Raw genomic sequence first — 6,000 nt, forward strand, 5'->3', positions numbered from 1 at the left:
CCGGTAACCATAGCTCGTGCGCGCGCATACACAGCCTCTGGGTACGTTGGCCGTGGCGCGCTCCAGCCGCGATTACGGCGAGGTGCTCAAGACATGTGGGTTCGCGCTGCAAGACCGCCTGGAGGGCGCCTCCGATGAGGAAGGCGAGCTCTTGGACCTTCTCAAGGTGCCGCTGGTGCAATGACATCTGTGAAAATTGCTGGTGCTGCGCGGCGGCGCTCGTGGGGGCGACCGCACGCTGGGCGCTGTAGCAGCAGGAGCACTACTACATCGCGGTACCGGACTGGACGCAGGAGTTGAGCGGCCGAAGAAGTAGCCCGAGCAGGCCCGGCCTTCTGGACAATGATCCACATTACACTTCAGAGAGCGCAGAAATGCAAGGACAAGAAGCAATACTCGTCTGCTTTTCCGTGGATATTGCGCGGAAACCACCTCGATGACGATGATGCTCTTTGCGACGCAGTTGTGCAAAAGGGCAGCAACACTAACTACCTGACTGCGTTGCACGAAGCAGTGCCGGTTATGCTTGGTCGCCAATTACTTTTTTAACGCGCTCTAGTCTGACTTGTTTCAGACCTTGTGATATACAGGCCTGACTCTCTTCGATGAGAAGACTGACGCCGCGAGAACATAGGCTAAGATGATACAATATTGTTTTGAGGAATATAGTTTAACGGAAGTTTAAGATTATGGATCTACACTCTCGGGACTCGACTGGTGGCGTGCAAGGTCTAGTTCATCCTTCTGGAGCGCACCGTAGTTGATTTAGACAAAAGCCAGCATCTCGACCTTCTCCACAGACAGTCGGTTTCTTCTCTTTGAGTGAATGTGATCGAAGATACTCCAAGCTCTCTCGCTTGCTGCTGAAGAAGTCGGTATCGCGAATATAATGTCAGCTAGCTTCTTCAGAAGAGGATATTTCATCTCACTTTGTGCACCCCAGTAATCTCGCGGGCTGGACTCTGAATACTTTACTCGTAGAGCTTCACCACCCCTTCGTTTCAAGCATTTGAAACTGAGAATCTCAGCGGTTAACGCAGCAACACCCGTAGAGGATATTAATCCGCATCGTTCGGCCAGCATACACACTTGATCGTCTACTTGCTCGTCGTCATAACCCACGAAATCGTCGATGTTCATCGATGGATCCAGCAAGAATGCAACCGCCATTGCGTTTGTGTGGACATATCTCCACCGTTTCTGAATCTTATTGCGAAAAAGGCCTTGGAGATGATCAAGACTAACAGCGGTGAGATTTGTGTAGGAACCACCGGCTTGTGAGACCTCACCAACCGCTACTCCGATGTTCGCAGGTCCAGCCGGGAACACAATTGCAGCTGCGTCGCTGAGAGCCCCAATGCCACTTAGAGTTTGCTGTTGTGCAGAATTACACTCCACCGAGTCGCTCTCGTTAGATTCATTCTCCGACTCGAATAATTCTGGCTCCGGTTCGGGGGACGTTACACCGTACACGGTGTGATATCGCAGCCACCTAAACCATCGATAGACCCCTGAAACAAACCCATTGTCAGCCTCCAGAGCACAAAGCGCCTCGATTATGGGATCAAATAGCCTAACTATAGTTCTTAGGCTGTTCCAGAAGACATCGTCACGAACCAACGCTATCACATAGAGAAGTTTTTTTCCGGTTTGACGCAGATCCACGATATCGGTCCATGAATTGCTCATAATCGGGACTCAAGAAGAGTTTCTCCAGTGTTTCTCGGCTATTCAGCACATTGCGAAGGCAAGAATGCACCGAATACCACCGCGTTGGGACCGGCATAACCAAATTTCTGGCCTTGGAACCCGCGTCTCGTAAGCCTTGCTGCAGCTGCTTGAACTCGTCATAAAGTGCCAGATGATCCCGTACAAAGCGAGTGAGAGCCACGGCTTTTGATAAAACGGCTTTGACGACAGGAAACTGGCCGATATCTTGCATCAATAAATTCAAGACATGGGCCGAGCATCCACCACTAATTACGTTTGGGCGCCTACTCTGGACTTGATTCGTCGCGCTTCTCATGTTCTTTGCATTATCAGTGACAACTCCAACAACTTGGGCTGTGGTCTCGTGCTCCACTTCTCCAATTATTTTATCAATTTCTCCAGAAAGATAGCGCGCGGTATGTTTTTTTGACCTTGTCGACCATGACGACCAAAAGAGCGAAGGCAACCCGGGCGCAACTACCATGAAATTAATAATGCTTGAGCCGTTTGCATCCGTCCATCCATCAGTAACGAGTGACACGTATGTGTGAGAATTAATCATCTGGATGACTTTCAACCGAATCTCAACTCTCACTCGTTTTAACAGCACCATACTGAGCTTGTGCCTCGACGGTATTTTGACAGAGGGAGCCACCAAAGCAACAAAGTCTCGAAATACTTGAGCTTCCACAAGAATGAAAGGCAGTGCGCAGACAAAAAACACCCGAGCTAGTGCCAGATCAAAAGCATCTTGATCAATATCACGTGATGCAGGCTCCACATTTGGTTCTGTCGTCGGCGATGGTGCCGGAACCGATAGAGGTCGTAGCGAAGTTTGAACAGCTCTAGGGACATTAGGGCACTGGTTCCGCTTCATCAAGTGATTCAACAAGTTACCACTAGGTTTACCTTTTTTTTTAGCGTGCCGCAGTAGATGTACCGCCCGTGATTTTTGCCGTTTTCGCGTTCAATGGTGTAGTGTTTCCAAATCATGTCACGCGGTCGCCCGGTCTTCATTGGTGAAGGCCTAGATCGTCTAGACGAACCTGGGGTACACGGAGTGCGGGGGGATCGTGTTGGAGTTGACAATATTGGGGTACGAGGGATCCGGGGTGACCGCGCTGGGGTTGTTGATCTGGATGATCGAGCTGGAGTCGATTGACGGGGCGACTCTACAGGTGCAGGTGGTATGGGCGAGTCCCCTGAAGTCTGTGAGCCTCGCTGAGGTGAGAACATCACCCTGCGCGTGACTGCCGGCGACGCCAAGACATTTCTTGACGAGCTTGACTCGAAAATTTCTCTTCGATAAGGGCTGTAGCGATTAGATCTCCGTAAGGCGGAGCCAGAGGGCGACCCCGACGCCCTTCGTGGTGGGGAAGAATCCTGCAGAGCATGAGCAGGAGGCACCGGCGATGCGTTCGCTGGCAAGTCGGCTGCAGTTCGTTGTGGTGTCACCATGGCGAAGCTCTTTTCACACTGCTAGACGTCAATGGGCTCGCGGCAGCTTTCAAAGATCCCGGCGCAATGACTTTTGGACTTTTGGACACTTCTAAACTGTTTAAAACGCTTTGGTGCATTTAAAACGTTCTTTACTCTTCCAATCGAAAACCATCTCTGGCACAGGTATAACAGATTTCAAAGATTAGACATACAAAATACAAGTCACGACCCTGTTCCACTTCGGCTTGTTAGATACCTCGAAAATAGTATCTGTTATCAGATATTTAATCACTTAACTATTGTTACAAAATCCGGCTCCCATTAGCTAAAATATCGCGCTTTCTGGTACTCCCATTGGCTAAAGCAATCATTGCGCATAATAGCAATACATTACACTCCTGGACACATTACTTTGGCTTCGCCGGTAACTTGATCAATTTTTATCGTTTTAATGTTTAATCACAGGTTCCAAAAAACGCTGAGAAAGAGCTGGCAAGTGCACTTTATATGGTTCCCGTCTCACGAGTAATCGGTGCACCCAATGAACTCGGCTACGTTCTTGGTTGTGTCACCACTGTTGCTGCGGCCCATATGACGCAGTGGGTCTCTCCATCTGCTTTCATCTTCACCATAACGCTGCCACTGCCTCCGGCCCCAGGATTTCCTCTCGAACCGCCATCGAAGAAGCCTACCCTCCTCACCATCGAGGTATTCCGCACTACATCTGTATTCATCTCCTGTTTCCATCTTTGAATGATGGCTCCAGCCACATCCATTTTCGGCTTGGACATTTTCGTTACCGGGTATAGCCTGAGCTAATACCGCTCAAGCGCCTCCGTTACCATGCTCAGCTGTCTCCTCACCTGGCCTTCTATCGATATGGCGCCGGAGGTTTGTCCATATCTTCTATCTACATTCCATCTCCATATAGCAGTAATTGTAACCGCACAACCAATCGCCCAGAGATCTCCTGCTATCTCGTCTAACAGCTCACACGCCTCCAAATGCTGCTCCGTTCTCCATTGAATGAGCCAGCGTGATACCTTCCGTAACTGATTGAAGTTCCACCTGCAGTAGCTGCGTCGCTGCTTGCTGTGCTCCAATTCCATTCAATCTCGAGCCGACACTGCTTGTCCTGGTCGACCATGTATGACGCAAGGCCAGCTCTTCGCCCTCGTCTATCTCGAGCATGTGGCGTAAAGAAACTCATATTTTGGGTGGACCACCTTTTCTAGCCCAGGTGGGTACATAATACGAGCGGAGAAATGAAGCCGACGTGCCGTCTTGTACATACGTAGAATTATCGGCATAATACCAATCCACGTATTTTTTTTCATACAGCGCTACTTCGATGTATTTTTATCTGTGTTCCTTCCTAGCTCAATATCTCCCTGGCAATGGTACTGTGGCTACACACCGGGCCAGGAGACCCGACGGACATTGCGTGGAGGAAGGCATTTGCGGCTTTAACTATCAAACTGGCCCTCGCAGAGGTGAAGACGAATACAGTCCAGCATAGTGCGCAAATTGCAGCGGCAATAATCTAGCCCAAGTTGCTCTACGTGGACACTATGCGTGGCCCACCTCAGAGCACGTGAAGGAAGCCGACCTGAGAATTCGGAACTTCGTTTGGAAAGCAACCTTCGCGGGCCAAACATGGTTGGGTAAAGAGAGAAATAGCGGAGCAACCTGCAAGCAATGGAGGTGTGGACATTCCTAACATCGCGACGGAGCTGGTCGCACTTAGCGCAGCGTTGGTGGGGACCTGGTGACTCACAGAGAAAGGACAGGCCCAACGGGTGGGGGATATTTTGCAGACTCAAGCGGTAGCCTCGCTTCATCTAAGGGTGGTAACCGTACAGTCCACTTATGGCCTTGGTGACACAGCGTGAGACACCGGCAGGCTGAGTCGCACCTACGCCACAACAAATAATTTGTTGTAGGAGTCGCCACAGGATGACTTCTCCTGTGAGAAGTCGCAGCTAATCCATTGCGGAAGATACGTGGTTGAAGAGCAGCTGACGCTGTCACGCCAGACTCCGACGTCGTCGCAACAATATCTGTAAGATGACCGCAGTCACCCAGTTGAAGCTATGGCCCAACAGTCTGCAGTTGCTCAGCAGCTAACGTCTGATCAACTCCAAAGGTTCCACGGACACCAAGTCAAGCGCTTCTCTGATTATTTCCATTAGCAGTCCCAGAATCAATCGCAGCTCAATGGGGACTGCGTGCTCAGATGGGGCAGCAGCAGCAACGGATGAACGCACACAACGCAATGCTGCGCACAGCGTCGGAGATCGTGAGTCATCGGGATCAAGAAATTTAGAATTACGAGAGGTGGTCCACTCGCCTATTTCACCACGAGAACAAGCTCGTTGGGGTTGGTTTGCTTAAGCCCTGCCGGACGAGTCAGGAGATTCAAGGATGGGTGATCCTGAGGGCAAAGAGGGAGGCAGCATGTCGTATCTTACCTTATCCCCACCACCACCACCACACACACACACATTCTCGAGATATTTCAGCCAGTCAGGAGATTAAGGCTTTCGCGGACAGCTATCGCGTGTATGAACGCCCTGTCCGTGCCTTGAGTGATGGTAATGGTGGTGTTGGTAGCTCAAAATGATGCCTCTCAGCGCGTGGATTGTGCGCAAGACGCCCCTGTGTATTTCTGATTACGAGCTACAACGCCCGGAATATGAGGTGACGAAGAGATATGAAAGGCCTACTTTCTAAATGCCAGACGCAGTGATATGCCCACCTCACTACCGCTTTGAAGCGTCTCTCTATTCGTACGGTTATGGCGGATGCTGAATCGCGAGTGACCCGATTGTTGGCCGATTTACATTATAC

The sequence above is a fragment of the Phytophthora ramorum genome, assembly GCF_020800215.1.
Source record: "Phytophthora ramorum isolate Pr-102 chromosome Unknown Phyram_PR-102_s0006, whole genome shotgun sequence".
NCBI lineage: Eukaryota > Oomycota > Peronosporomycetes > Peronosporales > Peronosporaceae > Phytophthora > Phytophthora ramorum.